The following is a 23,264-nucleotide window of genomic DNA, read 5'->3' on the forward strand; positions in this document are numbered from 1 at the left end:
ATCATGTTGGACCTATATTAAACTCTCAACAAACCATGTGCTTATGAATAGTTCCAGACATTCGGGGAAGAGAGCAGAGATTTCCCAAGAGGGAATCTAACTGTAGGATTCAGCAATATTAATTGGTAGTGTGCAATGATATTTTTTTTAGCACTAGACAGATGCTGTTATAAAATCTCCAATCCCTTTGAGAATGTCACTAAGCAATTCTAATCCTTGTCTAAAAAGTAAACTGCAACAGCTTTAAAACTTTTGTGATTGTGGCATCTCTGTAATAGTAACTGAGTTTCTCTCAAAACCTTATATATTGAAGTACTTCAGATCAGAATGTACCCATACCTGGAGACAAAATTTTAACAATTAAGTGAAGTCTTTTGTGGTCCTAATGCAACATGGCAGGTGTTTAATTAGGAGAAAAAGAGGAGTGTGAGATGAGACTGGGATGCAGCTGTATGGTTCTGATACAGAAAGAGGCATCAAGAAAGCAGCATCCTCAAGGTACTGGCAAAAGTCCCAAGACACTAGTTTCTCTATACTCAATATCCAAACTCAAATGCTATGTAAAACATTACACAGTTAATGAATCTTTGGTTGCTGGTGTTTTGTTTGGAGTACCCAAGAAAATCAAAGCTCTCATTCATGCACAGGAGAGTTGCTTGGGGGGAAGGATCATTTTTCTTCTTGAGCAGCATACAAAATATGACACAGGATCAAGAATATATGATGAATTACATTGGTCTATGTTCAATCCTAAAAGAATAGTTTTAAGGCTTCCTCAGATCCGTATAGTCAGCATTGCCTGGAAACTTCAGGACGACAAATATCAGAGTCCACATTTCCACTGAAACACAGTAAGAGCCTGGCACAGTCTGTTTCATCAAGGCCTCCCAGTGATGAGATGTACCTTACAGTTTAGGGACTCTGCGTTTTTGTTCCACAGAACTAGAGTCCAGGAAGATGACATTTATGAGTGATGCAGTCCAGGTGTAAGACGAGAGAAAATCCTGGCATCATGGGAAATCAGAGCATCATGAATCTCAGTCCTGGTCAAGCTAGCCAAGCAGATATTCAATGATGAGTAGAAGATAGTCACCAGAAATGTGTCTTTTGGTGGATATTGATTAGGTTTTTGAATGATGGTGATCAATTCTATTATTGGTGGACTTGATCATGTTTTATTCTCTGGGAACTCCAACTAGTAATAAGAAAAAGAGTTTAGACTTTAGATTTGGTAAAGTTGCTTGTACTTATCAAAATTAACCTTGCTATAAGATCCAAAGAAAGGAAGAAAGCATTGAAGAAAAATGGATTCTTTACCCTTTCCTCATAGAGGCTTTTAACATCTTAAAATAGAGATGTAAATATATCTTGCACATGCAATTTCTGACTCTGTCTGTATATATTTTTTTGTACTAGACATCCTTTTTTGTTCAGGGTTTTTGTTATCCCACAAAAGGCTTTGGATTTTGGCTCTTTTACCAGCAAAGGCAGGAATATCTTTAATAGCAAGTCTCAGGTCAACTTTTTCAAAGCCCTTGCTGCAGCGAATGTCACTCCCACGGCCATCTGTGCCTTGTGTATGTGGATGTAAAGATGGAGATTCGCTGACTAGGCCAGTTTCTCCTCTGCTGACCATCTGCCACAGGAACAGGATATAATGCCTGTGGTAGTCAATCATCAGATGAAATGTTGAATTAACTGGCAGGGACTTACACAATTCTTTGTCCCACTATTAGACCAAAATTTTCTATAGCTTGATGGAATTGCCGTTTTAGGAAACTGGTTGCTGATTTGAAGGGATTCTTTTACAGTAGGTAAAAAAGGGTGCACAAAGAATAATTTCATGAAGTCACTGATGATTATGAAGCAGAAATGTTTCAACATGGTCTGTGTCCTTCACTCTCCCACCAAGAGCAGCGTCTAAAAACAGGAAACTGATAAATTTTATTAGTGACATTTCAGTAAATACCAATGGATGATCACCTGATTAAGTGGCTTTAAGGCAAAAAATGACAGAATGACAACTACTTTTATTAAGATGTTTATCTTTCTATTTATTATTTATGCTGTATCACACTGTATTTTATTTAAACAAATCGAATTATTCACGTATTCATTTCCACATTTGGGAGTAAATTAAATTTCCTTTTTTATTTAAGGAAAAGCTTTTACTTAGAAAAAATATTGGAATCCAAGATATATTCTGTTTTAAGATCTTTACATTTTACCTGTGTGTATATGTGTGTTTGTGTATATGTGTGTATAGCATATACACATGCACAAACATGTTTGTGAGCATGCACACATGTATTCACACAGAGACCAGAGGAAGATGTCGAGAACTCTGCTTCATAATTCTAGTTTCTCTTCAGCTTCTGGTGTGGGCTATGGTGTGTATGCTACATGTCTGCAAACATATAAACAAACCTCTGCATCACATTTTCACAGCCACTTATGAGTACAGTCACATTCATCTGTATTCTTCCACCCATGCTGGGCTCTGCACTCCAGGCTGGTAGTGACCAAGCCCCAGTGATCTTGTCATTTTCATTTCCACATCAGTGGGGTTGCTGGCATGCACACAACCACACCCAGACTTTTAGTATTGCCTCTGAGAGTATGACTTCAGGAACTTCCGATTAGTCAGCCATCTCCCCACCCCTCAGATTATATCTTGTCTTAATCTAATTAGTAATGATGATGATGAGGAGGAGGATGCTGCTTTCCTCCACAACTAATCCACTTCCTTGCATACAATATTTGGCAATGGTTCTTTGATATACTTAAGCAGGCTAAATTACAGTTCTCTGTTGTTCAGCCAAATACCAATCTAGGATAGCCTGTTGATATGCTGTGTTGCAATGACCAAGATACATAATTATTTAGCATAAAACAAGGAAGATTACCCTGTATCAATAAGATGTTCATATTTCTATCTGTCAAAAGATCAAAAGAACACATTTGAAATACCTCAAAGAATAAAGAAAACTTATTGCGAACAACTGAAGCCCATGTTGAAGCAATCCTGAATGCCTACTCTCTGTTCTTTAAACTTCTATGTCAGCCTGCTACTGCTGTCTTACAGAGGAGGGAAACAATGCAATGAATAATGATAAATTTGTTACATTCAGAATGTTTTTACTATAACAGACATAGAAATACTGAATGTATTTTTATTCACAAATTTCAATTAGTTTTATGAAACTACATATCCTAGAGGAATATCTCAGTCTTTGGATATTTTATAACTTTTCAATAATATCTGTTAAATGTGTTATATGCTGTTAAGTTTAGTGTTTATTTCATAATATGTTCCTAGAAATCAAGACAAATTTAAAATTTGATATATCATACAGATTTCAGAAATCATTTGAAAGTAAAATAAAGTAACAGAAGCAATTATTCTAAGTTATATTATGCTCTTACTTTTTACTGTTGTTGAAGCTAAGATCAAGAAATAATTGGTATAATTGGTGTTTAAAATCTGGACAAATTTAATAAACTAAAATAAATCACTACAGGCTTGTTTTGGTTGATTTAAGATTACAGTTTAAGTAGAATAGCAGAATAACCTATTAAATATATCATTATTAGCAAAAATTAAAGAGATATCATTAGAGTCATATACTCATTAATTATAATTAATCTCCAATGCTAATATGAGACATAATTAAAGTTCGAACTACTTTAAAATGATTTAAACTCAATAGCTGATCTATCCAAAGTTTACAGTTCAAATGGGAACTCTGAAGCACATCAGAAATTTAATGATTTATTAAAGATGTTGTATTGAATAATGAAAGAAAGCATTAGTCCCAAAATATAAATATTGCCATTGTAAATAATTCCTTCAAATATATTCCTGTAAATTTCTGTCTTTATTTTGAAGATTTATTTTTATTCTTTTCATAAAAAGGTAGTATGTGTCTTCACATAATTATAGAGATGAGAGTCATCCCTTGGAGTTGGAATTTATAGGAGGTTGTGAGCTGCCTGACATAGCTGCTGGGACTTGAACTCAGGTTTTCTCAGAAAACAGAATGTTCATAAAGTCATTGATGCCTCTGTTCAGCCTTATTTATTTGTTTCTGGATTTATTAGTCATGTTAGTTTTCAAAAAGCTACTTTTAGAAATAATTTATGATTTTAAATCTTTCTATACCTGAAAAGACAGTGTAATCTAAACAAAATATGTGAACATGGATGGATCTCTGTCCACTGTACTCTATTGTTATACATATGAGTTGATGATATAATAATTAGCTTTTTCTGCGATATTTTACATGGATTATCTACTTCTTAGAAGATAACTGATTTTACATTTTAATGTTTGTGTTTCTTTATCTAGCTGTTATAATACTAATTTTATTCTTAAGAATCCAAAGTTATCAATAACATTCCCACCTTTTCATAATGTTGCTTGTGTTTATCAGTACTTATTATCATTGGTTATTAATTATTTTCTGGAATTAGAAAAACTTCATGATATTGCTTCCAATTAAAATATGGAATTTGGAGTATTCTAAATCTGTGTTTTAGGCCATTGTCATTCATACTTGACTCCATAATATATTTTTTTCGTAACGTTTGATGTTAACATGTGTTTTAGTGAACTGGCAGACTTAATTTTCACAAAACAGTCATTTGTTCAATCAACAAATGTGCACTGGCATATCTACGTGTGTGTGTGTGTGTGTGTGTGTTCTGTACGAGAGAACAAAGAATGAAACAAAAATGTATTGTTTACATGAAGTTAGTATTATGGATGGAACATATCGCTAGTGTTAGTATATTGCCACAATAGGTTTTCTAGAAAAACCTTATGTCCATTTACTGCTTGTATTCTTATCTCTGTTAAGTAATTTAACATCAGTTTAGTAGGACTATATATACTAAGTGAAATATTGTTTTGAAGGTGAGAACACTAGAATCATTTCTTTAAGAACACCATCCACCTTTTTAATCAAAAATGGCCACACCTACTGACAGCTTCCCTTCAATAATATTTTCAATAATTTTCCCTCTTTTAACATTTTATTTTTCAGATAAAATGCCTGACTATATACATAGGCTGTTTTGAAGTTAATAATTTGAATGTATGTTTTAATGTGTTTATAATTTTTAATATCATTTTATTTGCATTAACAAAATAAAAACTCTCACCTCAAAGGAATTAAGAAGTAGCTTATTCAAGCACCATGATACATAAATATAGTTTTAGGTCAACCCAAATTCCATGTTCCAACTTAGATGCAGTTTAATGATGTATTTATACTAATAGGACAAAAAAAACTACTTTTTATATACTTAGGTGGAAGCATTAATTAGATAGTTAAGAAATCTTAACTAGATGCCTCAAATAAATTATAGCCTTTCAGTTGGTTAAAATGAGAGTGCTGTTGAGTTTACATACTCCCAGGTGTTTTTATCAGTAGTCAGGATGCCAAGCCTTACACATAATGGGGCAAGGTAATGGCTGTTTAGAACACTGAAAATATTCCAAGATAAAATTTAATTATGCTCCAAACCACACTTGCCTGAAATGCAGTATAACAAAGGTTTATTTAAATATGGGTAAGCTTACAGAAAGGATAGTAATTTGCAGTCCTCTGCTTGTGCCGGGAACTAGAACAAAATCCAGCAGCCAAGAGGCCTGTGCATGCTGTACGTCTGCTTTTATAGTGCACGAAACTCTGCCCAAAGTGGGTTGGTTCCTTAAAGGCTATTGGCTGAAGGAGTTACCACAGGAACCTCCTCCTTTTGGCTAAATAAGAGTATTCTAAGCCTAATCGAAACTATATACAATAAGAACAAATATTAAGTGTTGTCTAGGAAAAAGAAGAGGCAAAATCATTCATAAAAATTAAAATTACAACCAGCATGAACAACATGAAGCAAGAAACATATGCTAAATGGATTACTAGCTGTCCTATTTTAAGGATTCTAAGTCCTATATTAAAAATGCTTGGCTAAGTCATGAGAGGAAAGTAACTATGAATATCTAGTCTTTACTCCATCAAAGACCTGAGAAGAGAACTAAGATTACTTCAGTACATAGAAAATGCAAACAAGCAACTTTCTAAAGGTGCAAGAAATGACAGCAACAACTGGCTACCTGGGCAATCACCCAAAGTCTCATTTGAAATGTTGGGGCAACCAACTTTGGCTAAGGCCTAGAGTAACTGACAGATCATTTTCAGAGGCAGAAAAAATTTTAAAAAACCATCTTACCATGTCTCGACAAGTGTTTCCATCTCAGTAAATATTGGGGTCACAGAGTGGGTGATAGAGAAGGAAAGCCAAGGTACAGAGGTCTTAAACAAAATGGTAAGTGCTATCAAGGAGTTAAACACAAGCCTACATCAAACCAGGAATTGATGGTTGCAGTACATAGACCTGTTGGGCTCCTGTGCCATGAACCTATTCTTTTACATCTGAGAATTTATGGCATTTCATGAAAAAAGCAACTTTGCAAATTATGTGTTTAAAAAATATTACCTTAGTCACAGGATATTTATAATGTGTGGATACATGAGCAAGGGACCAGCAAACACAGTCAGAGAGAAAATATAAATGGGGAAGGACAGAATCATGATAAAGAATGAATTATAGGCTTGAAAGTGTTGGCAACTGTGTACAGACTCTGGGACAGAACTAAAGGTTCAAAGTAAATCTAAACTAAAGAAAATTCTCTCGCGGGACCTAGAGAGACAAATTGTACTAGTTATTGCAATTATTACAGATTTATCAAATGATATGTAGAGTTAGTAATAGATCACATGGTATCTGGAATCTGTAATGGATCAAAGGTGGGAATAATACAAGATACTAAATCATGATTCTAGTTAACCTGGGAGATAAATAATTAATAGTTACTAGTTTCAAGTATTGTTTGACTCATTGTATGTGGTTTTCTATGCAAGATTTTACTGAGCACATAGAAGTCATAAACTAGCCAGGGCGTTCCAAACCTGTAACCCCATGATTTGTGAATCTGTGGCAGGAAGATTATTGCATGATTGAGCTAATCTAAACACTCTGTGTTCAAAACGAAATACTCACGTGTGTGCGTGTGTGCATGCGTGTGTGTGTGTGTGTGTGTGTGTAATCACTAGCTATAGGGAGAAAGAGTTTATTATAGTTTTCATTTCCAGGTTACAGTCCATCATGCTGAGGAAGTGAAGGCAGCAGAGATTTCAGGGAACTGGTCACATTATGTCTCTATCAACACAGAAAGGAAGACAGAAAGAAAGGAAGGAAGGAAGAAAGGAAGGAAGGAAGGAACGAACGAAGGAAGGAAGGAACGAAGGAACGAAGGAAGGAGGGAGGGAGGGAGGGAGAGAAGGAAGGAAGGAAGGAAGGGAAGGGAAGGGAAGGAAGGAGAAAAGAAGGAGAAAGGAAGGGAGGGAGGAAAGAAAGAAGGCAGAGAAGAAAGAAGGAAAAGAGAGAAAAAAGTAAAAAGAAAGAAAAATAGAAGGAGAATACCTAAGGCTTTAATCCACATATGTCTGTGCTCAGCTCCCTTTGTCTACTTTTACATGGTCTATGATCGTCTTTCAGTACCTCTCTCAGAGATGAGGTATTCCCACATCAAATAATATAATCAAGATAACCCCCTACTATGGATCTGTATGCAGGCCAACTTGATTTGTATAAACCTTTAATGACTATCTTTTGCAATATAATTCTAGATCATAAAATGTTGACAAATACAATTGATCAACACAACTTTTCTCCTGTGGATTCTCTATGTAAGTTGTTTGTACACAATGTAAGTTGTTTCCTCATATGGCATTCCTGGGAAGCTTCTGAAAGATGGGTCATCTAAGACGTGAAAAGATGGAGCGAGATGACAACTTCGTTCCCTGAATTGCCAGTGCTGATGTTTATACATTACATTTCCAAAAATATTTGGTACATTTAGAGATCTTCAGACAAATTTTGAAGATACATAATAAATGTTTCTAAGTGTTACAACATTTACGAACACTGAGATTATTTCAAAATTGTAAAGAATCTCAAGATTCTTGCTGAAACTCTACAAAAATCAAAAATTTCTTTGTTCCTTTTTATATATAAAATAACTATACAACAATAATTAAGTTAATTATTAATTAAAATTTAATCAAAGGTACAGTCAACATTCTTGACCATAGTTTAAAAATAACACATTTATTTCTTTGTTCAGTGTTGTTGACCTTAAGCAGTATCTACAAATGCACTGATGATTTAACACACAGATAAATAATCAAACGCTAGAGAAACTGAAACAAAACACATAGTTCATTTGTATTCTTTGAAGCTTGAAACCTTTCTATTTCCAAGGAAATCAAAGAGCTAACAGAGAAAACAAAGATATCGATGATTCTAAGAATGCTTCTTGCAATCTGTTTATCAAGGTGGGTGAATATTAGGAGTGTTAGTTAGTAGAAGTGTTATCCACTGATAGACTGGGTGTGTTAGCAAGCACCAAGTCTTACTTTCCGTCCCTAATACTACCAAAAAGAGCAGCAAAATGCTGCTCATATCCAAGATGATATAGGAGACTTCTGTTCCTGTCCTAATGATTTAAATGTATAAATCCAGGCCAGTACAGCAGTTTTGTTGTCTTTGCACTTCTGTCCAGTTCCTACTTAATCTATATAAGTTCCACAAAATGAAAAAAAAAGAAAGAAACAAGTTCTTGAAGTGTGGTAGATATGGTTACTAAGATAAAATCTACACTAGCTATTTTTGTTATTGTCATTATAAACCTGTCACAATCTAGAATTACCATGGAGAAAAGCTAATGAGACACTGTCTAGACTTTTTCCCCTGTGTCTCTGTCTTTATGGATTTTCTTGATCACATTAATTTTTGTTGGAAAATCCACACTAAAATTAGATGGCACCATTTCCCTGAATTGGGTACTGAATTTTATGACTAGAGAAAGAGAGCTAAGTAGTAGACATATGTGAATTCATCATTTTCTTCTCTTTTCTGTGGATGTGACTAGCTGTTTCAAGTTCCTGATATCTTGAATAACCGTAGAATAGACTGTAACCTAGAATTGTGAAACAAAATACATCTTTCTTCCCTAAGTGGCTTTTTATCTAGATATTTTATTACAGAGCCATGACAGAACCCTATAATTTAGAAAATAATTGCTGTTGAGAAGATGATTTATTAGGTAAAAGCTCTTGCTTCCCAAGCCTGGAAAATAGAGATTGATACCCACAAAACACATACAGGTGAAAAGAAAGAAGCTAATCCACCCAGTTGTCCTCTAACCTGTATCTGTGCTCAGTGTAAAATACACACATGATAATAAATAGAGATAAAAAATTGGATGAGAGTAAAACCCATGTATCCCTAGAATGGACTTAAAATATACTTTAAAAGTTTAAAAAAATAAATTGATTTCCTTTATTAGAATTCCAAAATACTATGTTCAATAGCACTCACAATTATCTAACAGTTAAGAGACAAGGAAATGCACACAAAAGGTGTTTTCTTTATATTTTGACCGTGTGTGTGTGTGGGGGGGGTGATGTGGGAGAATGCTCTGGTATACTGTAAAGATTTGTCACTCATATTGGTTTAATAAAACAGTGACTCGTTAGTGGTCAAGCAGGAAGTACAGACTGGGCAAAGACACTAGGAGAATTCTGGGAAGAGGAAAGGCCGGATGCAATCACCAGCCTGATGCAGTGGATGCAAAATAAGAATGCCTCACTGATAAAATGTACCAAGCCATGTGGCTAAACATAGATGATAATTATGGGTTAACTTAAGTTGTAAGAGATAGTTAATAATAAGTCAGAGCTAATAGGCAGGTTTTTAATTAAAATAAGCTTCTATGTGTTTCTTTGGGATTGAACAACTGTGGGACTGTGAGGAGCAGAAACTTCTGTCTATGTGTGTATGTGTGTATGTGTGTGTGTGTGTGTGTGTGTGTGTGTGTGTGTGTGCCTGCATGAGCATATATGAGCATTTGCACATGAGTATAGATGTCCTCCAAGACTAGAATTCCCCCTTGAACTAGAGTTTGAAGTGATTATGAGTCTCCTGATACTGCTATTGGAAACTGAACTCAGCCACTTGGAAGAGCAGCAAAAACTCTGACTTGCTGAACCATCACACTAGCTCCAACACTATTAATTTTTAATGCTGTTTTACATTTTTCTGGTTGTTATAATTTGAGAGAATTTACTTCACATCAAGATATACAGAAAAATAATCAAATTTTCAAAACTATTGCATTTTAATATGAGCACTAAACCATTTGTGATCTGTTAACATATTGTGTATGTATACATCTATATCTCTTTATGAGTTATTCATATTTTATATCTTCTTGAGAATGTTGTATTTTCAATTACACAGCAATTAAACATGTATTATGAAGAAAATAACTAAAAGAAAGAGGAACAATCAAAATTCTAGTTTTGCATATTCTAGATATAAAAATCATGCTGCTGTATTTTTATTCACAGATTGCCTGTGACATGAGAAGCTAAAACAATATCTAAAACTTCACATATTGAAAGTGACAGTTAATCCTTACATCTAGCTCTTTTAAATAGGAATAATTTCTGAAAGATGATACTGTATCCAAATATTCACTGGCAATGATCAAGCTGTTGTAAACAGTACCGAAGACTACAGAATTTCTTTTTCCTTTTGCCTTTGAAATACAATTAAGTTGACAGAAAGAGGGAACAGGAGTCTTACTATATATTCAAGACAGTTTTTTATAAGTTTTATAAGTTTTCAGTGAAAATAGACAAAAACGCTTTTCAGAATAAATTCACACACACTTAACCTCTTGTGAAAACAAGTCAAAAAGGGAGAAGGCACTCAGAAAGTTATCAAAGGGTGTTCAACAGTGATGACAATTGTCTTTCTATATCTCAGCAAGTGGTTCTTGTCATCAGACATGCTTCAGAATAACTCAGTGAGTGATTATGTACTAAATTATTGTGCATTCTGTAGAATTCATGTACTAGAAACTTAGTCCCCAAACACCGGTGTTAAAAGGGCAGACCTTTGAATTTTGATTAGGTCATGCGTTCTTCATGCTCATGAATTAATCATGATGTTAGCCCAGGAAAGGATTCATTATCATGGTGGTAAATTCCTTAAAATAAAAGGTTGCTGCCCCCATTCTCCCTAGAGAGGTGTGAAAGTCGTCAGAAAGCAACAAGACACTTTTGAGATGCAGTCTTTTAATTCTGGATTTGTCAAATGATTCCAAAACTAGGGGATAAATTTATTTCTATTTATTATAAAATCAATTGTCTTTGTTATCCTACCATAGCAAAGCAAAAATATCCTAAACTGGTGTTTTAGGTATCATTCTATTGCTATGAAAGACACCACGATCAAGGCAGTTTATTAAAAAAAGAATTTAATTTGGGGGTCATAGTTCCAAGGGTTAGTTACAATGATTATTAAGGCAAAAAAATATGGCAGTCAGCAGGCAGGAAAGGAACAGCAGATTAGAGCTTAGAGTCTGATTCATGAGTACAAGGTGGAGAAAGAGAGGCAAACATTTCAAATTCTCAAGCCCACCACTAGTGACACACTTCCTCCAACAAGGCTACACTTCCTATCCTTCACAAATAGCTTCATCAACTGGGTACCAAGCCTTCATCTCTATAACCACCAGAACTGGAATGCAACAAACCACGTGCTAGAAGTTGTACCTATCCTCAGTATCAGAAAGAGTTAATAACATTAGCGTTGAGACAAGAATTTTATTCACTACAAAGACTTTTTTTTTGCAAAAGGGCAGCATTTGTCTGATCTTCAAATATAATATAATTTTATAAAAATGTATTTTGCAAATAAATAGGTCTAGCTTTATATTCATCTTTCTTTCTTTGCTTTTATATGCACCACCCATGATCTCCAAAGAAGTAATTTGGAAATTTGTGATTTAGGCATCCTTCAGATTACCATCACAGTCCCTCTGCAATCCTCCAAAGAGGTTACAATCCCTGTTGTCTTTCCCTTTGCTCTAGAGTCATCATGCTTAATCTTTATAGTACCCAGGGTGTCAGCCATTAAGTGCCTTTTGGGAAGCTTCCACCTCTCTCTCTCTCTCTTTTTCATTGTCTCAGTCTTGTCTCCCTCCTGTAGCCCTTGCAATTCTGGAGGAAGTATGGGCCTATGCACTTAACTCTCATGACCTGAACAAAGTCTCTGTGTTTATTTGGCTGTTATACCAAAACTTACTATAAAACTACACTATGTAAACTTCTGCAAAGGCGTTTTGATTTTTGCCTCCTAATGAAAATTAGCCTCTCACACCTACGGCAGAAATCCCTGACTACTTTTCTGCTAAGAAGGGGAAACAACACTTCTTATTTTCTAGTAAATATCACCTCTCACTTTCAACAGCTGGAGAAAACAGCATGGTTATTAATTCAATCAATTATCCTGCCATACTCTCTCTAGTGTGTGCTTCTTGTTAAAAAACACTGTTCATCTCTGTGTCCCCTAACAGTGAGAACAGTTGAGTATTTACATGGCCACTGGTCTGTGCCCCCTTGCACAGCCTGGGATAACTGTATTGGCACAAGAATGTTCCACCAAACTTCCTTTGGGTCAACAATCTGACCTCATCTCTCTTCAGTTTATTTGTTCACAATTTCTCATGAACTGTTTACACACCAGACTGGAAACTTTTACTTATTTATGTTTATTATTAGCTTTTATAGAAGTTGGGAGTACTTTCACACTTCACTTTAATGATGATACATTTTAGTAAATTCCCAAATATGTCTTGTCAGAGAGTCATTGCGGAAAATGACATACAGTTCCATAACAAACTATTGCCTCCTATGGATGAAAATTTTCCTCTCCCGACTGTCTTAAATGGCGATCCTTCCCCACATTAAAAAATATAGCAATTTCAAAATGACAAAAATTGCATATAATTTTTATTCCACGTAGTATATTTACATAAAGGGAGACAGGGAGATAGTTTTTTTTGTACCACATTTTAGCAATGTAATCTGTCTTTTGTTTGTAAAAATGCAGCTCTGTTTCCTTCTTTGGATCCTCACCTGTATTGGATCACAAGGCTAGAAGGAGCAGAAGCGGGAAACACGGATAGGATGGCTCTGGGTACGATGAAGGCAGTTCTCTGGGAGACAGACTTTGGTGAATCAGCTCTACATTTTTCCAGATTATAAGACTGGCGAGTCTGGGGACAAACCCTGATTTGCAGCAACTGACCTTCTCCTATCATAAGGCTTCATATGTGGCAATAACGTCCTAAAGCAGAAATCTCAGCACAAATCTTCTAGCAGCAATCTGCCACGGGTCAAGCTAAACATAAATCAGGCATCTGGGTTAGAGACAGCGTTCAGAAGTCAGTCCTCCTGGCCCAGGGATATTCTCCAGATAAGGGCAGGTAGAGTGTAGGAAATTTCACTGGGTAGAGAAGTCTCCATCTTATGAAGATTTTTGAAAGAGCTGCGACCTCTGACCAGCAAGAAATGCCTTAGAGCATGGAAAATATTACAGTTTCAAAATATGAAGTAGCATTAGAAAACTTGTGAAAATGGTCTTCCCAAATTTTCACTATCAAGGGATAATTTTAAAAATTTAAGCATTTGAAGTCCTTAACTAACAATTGTATCTTCCTTCTGAATCTTTGAAATACCCACGCCACATTCTGAGTATGGCGTAGTCAAAACTAAGCTGCCTTCACCCCACTTTTCACAGGGATTAATAACAAGAAAGAAAATTTTTAATCACTGAGTATGTTGCCAAGCAAAGAAAATGTGTCTTAGGGAAGGCATGAACATTTCAAAAAAGAAAAGGCACACATTTTTTTTTTCTTTTTATAGCCAATTTATATACATGTCACATGCATGTTTCCAAAATAATGATTTTTTTCTTATACATAATTTGGCATGACACTTGCTATGCATTCCTTCCTAATACTACGCTCACATGTTATGTAGAATTTCCATTGATTTTTTTCATTGAGAAATAACCTTGTTAAATTTTACAAATGAGAAATCACATTTATTCACAAAAACTTGAGTTTCTCAACTAGTAGCTTATCTAACCTTTTATAGCAGTAGTGAAATGTAACCATTGACTTTCATGAGACTTACATATTATTAAAAATATGACACCAAAACACATTATTGGATTACAATTGAATCATAATTCTAGCAATATATTTATCTTTGAAAACATTTACTTGCATGGCCAAAGCCTAGGAAGAGGTTATGGAGTTCTGCAAAAATAAAAAGAGTAAGTGGTTGTCTTTCTACCATTCTTTAGGCCTCCTCTACCTTTTTCTTTCTTTCTTTTTCCTTCCTTCCTTCCTTCCTTCCTTCCTTCCTTCCTTCCTTCCTTTCTTTGTTTCTTTCTCTTTTTGGTTTTATGAAGCAGGGGTTCTCTGTGTCACAGCCCTAACTGTCCTGGAAGACCAGGCTATGAAGGACCAGGCTAGCCTTGAACTCACAGAGATCCACCTACCTCTGCCTTCCTGAGTGCTGGGATTAAAGGTGTGTACCACAACTGCCTAGCTCTAACATAATTCTAAATACACAGGATCACTTCACTTAAATTTATTTCTTGGTATATTTCTTCATTATGCATAAGTAGTTCTAAATGAACATAATTTCTAATAAATGTAAAAAGTTCAAATTTCAGCAGTTATCATTCATTAGACAGCACATTGACATTTTAATATCCTGATACACACACTTGCAAATCGTCCTCTTTCATCCCATTCCCATCCTGCTAAATGCTATCTTTCTCTCAACAAATCCCTCTCCTATTCTGTCTTTATTTTATGCTAACCCCCTTTTTGATAACATGAACTTCTCAAAACCTTTACTAAATAATACATCTCCTGACAGTGTTTTCCCCAAGATTTACTGACTACTGTCTCTGTGGAGGAACCCCGCATATTGCAGGAATGGGGCAAGGTTCACATCATTTTTATTTCTATATCCTTCCTTTCCCAGAGTTACATACCAAGAGATCATACTCAGAAATGAGTAAAAGGAAGTCGGGGGCTTGGGTTATAAAAATGTCAGCCAGTTCTTTGAGCTCCTTTGGAGAATTATAACAAAATGTGCAGAATGATTTATTTTAAGACTAATTTATACTCAGGTCCTCTGACACCTCAATTAAATATGTCTTCAAGTCTTTGAAAGGAATAAATCTAAAACCATAAAACATGCACAGCCACTTGGAAAAGGTTTTGTTAGTCATTAGTGTCACTTATGTTTGGAGATGGAGATGAATTCTCAATACTGCCCTTTTTCACAAAGGAGGTATTTCGATAATCAGGGAAAAAATATGAAAGAAAAACTAAACAGGTCAAAAATTATATTTCTTTTTTCAAAAATAAAAATCAAGGATCAATATCTTTTTAAAAGTAAAAATTGGTAGTGGAATGACAATAATTCAAATAGAGTTAGTCCACCTTGATATTTGAAAACTAGTTTGTTTAAAATTAAGTTTGGAGAAAATATCACAGCTTTTCCTAGGATATTAAGGGTTAGAAGACTTTGGACTGTGAAAATTAGAAGCTATTAGACAACTGAATTGGTGAAACCATCATTTATGGAGGCTCAGTCTGTCTTGTTTAAGCATATTCTAGGTGTGGAAGATGAAAGTATAAAGCTAAACAAACACGTGTTCTGTGCCATGCTGAGAAGTGGGCCGAACCCATCATAAGTGGGCAACAATAACTGTTCTTTGCATTTTCAGAAAACAATGGGAAAAATACAATGTTACAGCAGAACCTGTCAAAGAATATAGTCTGTGATATCAGAAACTTTAGAAAATAATATGTGGTGACATTACAGTCCCTTTACAATGTTCTTATTATTCTTAAAAATGCCTTCGTATAAAAATATCCTTATGAAAAACAAAAAGAAATGCATTAAAAGAGAATAAAACCTAATTAATATTCAGATGATAGATCCAGATTTAAGACATCGCTACAAACCTTAACTGTAATTTTATCTCTACAAATGCATCAAGTTGAAAGAAAAGAAACTTAAGCTAAGTTTTAAGTAACTAATCAATAAATTTTTTCCCTTGGTCATTGCTCTTCTTTTTATATTATGTATTTAATAATACTTAAAACAGATGTTGAAATACCTCAGAAAAGACTTAAAAACTTTTTTTACACAATTCTCTATTAAATGTTGAGAACAAAGTTGAGAATCAGCTTCATTCCACAAGTGAAAATAAAGATCCTGGATAAGTAGATAATTTTTATGGTTCTCTCAGAATAGGAAGATGGAAGGAAACACACATTAGGAGACATTATTCTCCTGTGGCATCTACTTTGCTAAAGGAAAATTATTAACCATGATTTTTAAGTGGAAGTATGAGTGACAGGAAAATGTTAGAGATGTATTCATATCTGCATCCTGTGAAGATTTCTGATTATAATGGAGAAGGCTAATGATCTCTAATTGTGTTGTGATTTGATGTAGTAGGATAGTAATGAATGTAGGATATTTGCATGTTAACATGAGAAACATTAGAAAAGTCAATGTAGGGTGTTTGGGGTAATTAATTCAATACCTCACTCCTCCATGCCCGTGAATATATTAACTTTATTTCATTTTAAAGAGATCTCAAAAAGTATCAAGGCTAGACTCTGAACAATTCTAACATTGTGATTTTGTTGCTTCAAACATATACTGATGTTTCCTTTAACTGTACTGTTCAGTTTATACTGTATTTGTTTTTATTATAAGCATATTTTAATGGATCTAATAAAGCATACACACTTGCATAGGTATATGGAAAGTCTGTATTGAGTGTCACTTGTCCCACAGTTAATCTAAGTGTTTTACTAGTGTTATGATCTTTTTGGATATGATCATTTCCTTTTACTTAAGATACATTTGTGTGTGTGTGTGTGTGTGTGTGTGTGTGTGTGTGTGTGTAATGTGAACTTCACTCTGATTACAAATGGAAAAAGTGACAAAGAAAATTATTGAATTATTTTGCATTTTATATCACCAAGTATTTATTTTAATTTAAAATGTTCAAAATGCTTGTGAGAAGGTTTAAGCATAGTATTCAAAATAGACTGCTAAGAAATGAACAAAATTACTTAGACCTGCATATTAGAAATCAAAATTACCATATAGAAAATGAAATTACTAAACAATGTGTCTAAATAGCTCTCTTCACGCTTCCAACCTCTGACCTGGAAGCAGAAATGTCAACACTTCTCATTAGTCACATTATGCTTATCAGTTTTCTGATCGGCTACTGGACATAGACTGAAAATAACATTAGCAAGTGCCAACTAACATATTAGAGCTTTCAATTCGAGCCTCTGTCTCAGCATTTTAGAGAATAAAGCATTTTGTAAACTGTTAGGAAGTATGTTTCAGTTCTTGCTTTTTAGGCCTGGCCATTCAGGATAGTTTGCCCTCTCTTCTTTTGGGGAATCTAAGGTTGCTGAGTTTAGCTATCCTTGAGACATTGTTGTACAACAGGCTTCTGAGAAATGCATCATTCCCTTCAATTTGAAAAAAAAAAATGCTTCAGTAAGGAAGGAGAAGTTTTGGAGCTTCAAGAAGTCACAAAAGATCACATGTCCACTTATGACAAAAATTCAGAAATTATCATGGCTCCTCCAAATAGAGGGAAAGAGAGTCAAGGTTTTTTTGGAACTGCAGATTCTGTGAGGCTGAACAGCAGAAAGAAAGATGCTCAGACTATAGAGCAGCTTGCAGGCGTTATAGGTGTGGGAGAGAGAGCCAGGTTGCAGCTGTTAGAAGCTTCCTCTAGGGGAGGGTGGGCTTGCTGGTGATGTAGCTGCTTGCAAATGATTCCTGCTCCTTGTAAGTAATCCTTCAACCATAGTCCTGATAATGATCACAATAACAAAGCTCACTAGTTCACCAAATTGGACATTGGTGTATTCTTGATCCTGGTATCGTTGTCTGGGATGAAATGTGTGTTGTGTTTTCCCAGAAAAAGCCTGTCATGTAGCAAAAGGAGGATTTGCTGTAAAGGTCTTGACATTGGAGGAAGTGATAGTCCCATTTTGTCTTCAGAAATTGGCACACCCCAGAGCTTGCTTCGTATACACAGCTGGAGAAATTTATGTTTTGGGCTTGCCTGGACTAGGTAACAGCTTATCTTGGCCTAGTGCACTTCATCTATCTTGGTTATACCTTGTAAAATTTTGTCTCAAGATCATAATAAAGGTTAGGGCATTTAGGCACAGCAGCAGGACTTATTAATCATCTTTAGTCTCAGAAGGGGGAAAGGGTCCTTATTGAAGCTTATGTGTGTGCTTAGACCTGAAGAGATTTTCCAGCAGCCATTAGGGGCACTTTTCTTTATGTTCATGGAATCTTGTGAGATCAGCTCTGAGTGTGGCAGCCCTGACATAGCTTCCCATGACCATGTCACAAATCATTCTGAATTAGACAGGGAAATTCAATGGCATTTAGAAGACTCCTTCAAGAATGAAAATAATTCTGCCTGCATTCGGTAAATAGCTTCCATTGTTAGTGGCTAAAGCAAAGCATGCTTTTTATTAACTGCATTCATTCCGGATTTAGTGGTGTGTGAGTAACTTCCTATGACATTTCAACAAACTGCCCTCATTTTTATACTTCTCACTTCTCTGTTAGGCACTAGAGTTCTCTATTTTTAGTTGACATATAGGAAAACTGGAGATAACAGCAAGGGGATCATGGTACCATGAATTAGGAGTCAATCCTGTGGAAGGAAATGTTTGTAAGTGTGGGAAGGAGACAACACAAACCAAGTGAGGAGCTAGAAAAACTCTGTGTAAGACAGGCCTGCAGAGATCTAAGACCTTTTTTGTACAAATGAATGTTGGGAGCCGTGAACCCCCCAGATCCTGAACTTCTGGTAAACAACTTGTAATGCTTGCAGCTTCTCTGAGCAGGAGACCCTCAGGAGTTCCTGATGGCAGGAGAGTGGTTTCTGGTGTGTTTGGCTGGGGCGTGGCTTTCCCTATATAAGCTGCCCCTAGACACAATAAAGGGGACATTCTTGGGGCATTCTGGCCTCAAGGATCACCCATGTCTCTGTGTGTCTTTGTGTGTTTCAATCTCCAGCCCATTGCCCGGTTCACGAACTGTATGGTAGCAGAAAGAGCGCAGATGGGTGTCATGTGCTACAAATGAGTACTTAATGCATTTTATGGTCTTGGTCTCACATGTGACTTTCCAAAATTATGCCATGGACATGTAGGTTTCTTGGTCTAATGGCCTTCAAACTGGGAAATGATAGTAAAGTTTACAATTACAGTCACAAAAATAGCAGAATTATATCTGCTAACAACATGATTGATGTATGTGGGGGTTGGAGGAACACCTGGCATTGCCTTTTGAAACTCACAAAGTCCACTACTAAACACAGTTGTTCCAACAAGGTAATACCTCCTAATCCTTCTATTCCTTTCAAAGAGTTACACTACCTGGTGTATATACATTGAAACATACAAGGCTTTGGGGCTATTTTTTGAAACTAGAACAGATATTGTACCCATAAAATGACAGCAATATTCTTGCCTAAACAAGACCTCCAAAATGACTATGTCAGTCAACATGTCAGTTTGGATGTGGGAAAATTCACAAGGCCCCATCACAGCTGAAGAGCTAGCTATAGACATGGGAAAACTGTTTTCTTCAGTATGTGTCCCCTAACTGGTTGTTTAATCCTTAGTGGTAAGCTCTAAAAATTATATAAAGAGAAGTCATTTGGTGGGGGACTAGTGGAACATGGGAGGGAAATGAAGGCCTAATATTGTTTAAATATAAAACTCATGTATGAATTTGTTAAAATAGAAGAAATCATATTAAAATAGTCATGTTATATTTCTCTTGAAATGATACTATATAGTCTTTGCTAAGATTGGATTCTTCTATTATATAAATGATCTCGAGTCACCCATACTTATATAAATAATTTCAATGAAATTAGTGATTCACCACTGCAGATTTATGTGGCCTGTACCTCTTGCAGATTGCTTGTTCTCTGATTGTGCGTAATATCACCTTCTTCAAACATTCCCAGAAAAGTAACACAACAAAGTAATTTCATTCCTCACACTAATGGGTCTTGAAGTCTCAGATAAACATACGTGTTAATACTGATGATGATGCTTGTTAAATTCCTGTTTGTTAAGAAGATAAGACCGGGGGAGCAAACAAAGCAGACAAAGGAGGAAGGGGGAATCCACTATAATGTACAAGTTCAAACTGCATTCTTATATGACAAAATATAAATTTTATGATCAGCTAAATATACATAAAATTGAGCAATTGCAAATGCTTGCTCAGGACAATGTTGTAGAACTTTCTCATTATTATTCACAGGAAATTATATAATATAAGAGAGGCCAATACAGCATGAGTTATCTGATCCTTGGTATTGAGTCGGTCCCTGGCCAGAGCAAGATTTTAGCAGCAGCTTTGTCTTCTCACATTTGCTTATAGTGCTTGACCTTAAAGTTTTTGTTTCTCAGTTGTTAGTTTGTTTATTCTCTCTCTCTCTCTCTCTCTCTCTCTCTCTCTCTCTCTCTCTCTCTCTCTCTCTCTCTTGGGAGGTAATGGCATTTACTGTAAATATAATTATGACAACATTCTACTTTTTTGACCTTTCTTTCTTTAAAATAATGAATCCCTGGGAAACTCCTTTAAGAGCTGATAGTTGGAACTGTGTGCCTCTACTCCACAGTGAAGGTTTGAATAGTCAGGCTGGAACAGCTGCTGTGGTTATGGCAGTCTCCATACGAGAGGGAAAACCTGGAGAGTAGAATAAAATCCATGTAAGACACAGTCCTAAAAATTCAAGAAAATCTAGCGTCAAGAATCAGAAAGCGTTTCCAAACTATTGACAATTGCATTAAACTGAAAAGAAAAGAATAATGAAATGCATATGAGAAATAGTCTTGCTGGAATTTGATGTTTAATGCAAGTATCATCAGGACTATGAACTTTATTAGACTTCAGACTAATAGAATTTTCATCTTCATGACAGAAAATATAACAGAAATTTTTATCACCAATTTTCAATTTTCTGTGTTATTACAAAAAAGAAATATCAAGATGTTTGATCTAAAACATTATTATGTGATGTATTAATAAAAATTTGATAAATTCTAGTATTTTAAATCCAGAATGGTAACTAATTTTTTGTTGTTGTTGTTTTGTTTTGTTTTTTGAGGTAGGGTTTCTCTGTAGCTTTGCAGCCTGTTCTGAAACTAGCTCTTGGAGACCAGGCTGGCCTCGAACTCAGAGATCTGCCTGCTTCTGCCTCAACAGTGCTGAGATTGAAGGCATATGCCACCACTGCCCAGTAGTAATAAGGCAGCTTCTTTCTTTCTCAACTGCCCAGAAACCCAAAATAAACACATCGAAACTATATTACTCAAATCACTTGGAAACAAAGGAAACCTCCATAGATACAAAAAAATATCAGTGTCCACCTGTGTCCTATCTGATCACCACGGATTAAAGTTAGAAGGCAACAACAATGCTACCCACAAAAAGCCAACAAACTCATGGAAACTGAACAGTCAACTACTGAACTACACCTGGGTCAAGGAAGAAATTAAGAAAGAAATTAAAGTCTTCCTTGAATTTAATGAAAATAAAGAGACAACATACCCAAACCTATGGGACACGATGAAAGCAGTGCTAAGAGGAAAGTTCATAGCACTAAGTGCCCACTTAAAGAAAACGGAGAATTCATACATTGGGGACTTAACAACACAACTGAACTCTAGAAAAAAAAGAAGCAGATGCACCCAGGAGAAGTAGAAGACTGGAAATAATAAAACTGAGGGCGGAAATCAACAAAATAGAAACACAGAAAACAGTCCAAAGAATCAATGAAACAAAAAGTTGGTTCTTGGAGAAAATCAACAAGATCGACAAACCCTATCCAAACTAATTAAACGACAGAGAGAGAACACGCAAATAAATAAGATCTGAAAAGAAAAGGGGGACATAACAACCGACACAAAGAAAATTAAGAGAATCATTAGATCTTACTAAAAAAGGCTGTATGCCACAAAACTGGAAAATACAAAAGAAATGGACATTTTTTAAATAAGTACCAAATACCAAAGCTAAACCAAGACCAGGTGAATGATCAATAGACCTGTTACTCGCGAAGAATTAGAAACGGTTATCAAAAATCTTCCTTCGAAAAAAAGCCCAGGACCAGATGGTTTCAATGCAGAATTTTACCAGAACTTCCAAGAAGAACTAATACCTATACTCCTTAATGTATTTCACAATATAGAAACAGAAGAGTCATTACCAAATTCCTTTTATGAAGCTACAGTTACCCTGATACCAAAACCACACAAAGACCCAACCAAGAAAGAGAATTACAGGCCTATCTCACTCATGAATATCGACGCAAAAATTCTCAATAAAATACTGGCAACCGAATCCAAGAACACATTAGAAAAATTATCCATTATGATCAAGTAGGCTTTATCCCAGAGATGCAGGGCTGGTTCAACATACGAAAATCTATCAATGTAATCCACCATATAAATAAACTGAAAGAAAAAAACCATATGATCATTTCATTAGATGCTGAAAAAGCATTCAACAAAATTCAACATCCATTTATGATAAAGGTCTTGGAGAGATTAGGGATACAAGGGTCATACCTAAATATAATAAAAGCTATTTACAGCAAGCCAACAGCTAACATTAAATTAAACAGAGAAAAACTCAAAGCCATCCCACTAAAATCAGGAACACGACAAGGATGTCCACTCTCTCCATACCTCTTCAATATAGTGCTTGAAGTTCTAGCAATAGCAATAAGACAACATAAGGTGATCAAGGGGATTCATATTGGAAAGGAAGAAGTTAAGCTTTCGTTATTTGCAGATGATATGATAGTATACATAAGCGACCCCAAAAACTCTACCAACGAACTCCTACAGCTGATAAACACCCTTAGTAATGTGGCAGGATACAAGATCAACTCCAAAATATCAGTCGCCTTCCTATACACTAAGGATAAGGAAGCAGAGAGGGAAATCAGAGAAGCATCACCTTTCACGATAGCCACAAATAGCATAAAATATCTTGGGGTAACTCTGACCAAGGAAGTGAAAGATCTATTTGACAAGAACTATAAGTCTTTGAAGAAAGAAATTGAAGAGGATACCAGAAAATGGAAGGACCTCCCTTGCTCTTGGATTGGGAGGATCAACATAGTAAAAATGGCAATTCTACCAAAAGCAATCTATAGATTCAATG

Source organism: Microtus pennsylvanicus, chromosome 6 (genome assembly GCF_037038515.1).
Source record: "Microtus pennsylvanicus isolate mMicPen1 chromosome 6, mMicPen1.hap1, whole genome shotgun sequence".
In the NCBI taxonomy this organism is placed as follows: Eukaryota; Metazoa; Chordata; class Mammalia; order Rodentia; family Cricetidae; genus Microtus; species Microtus pennsylvanicus.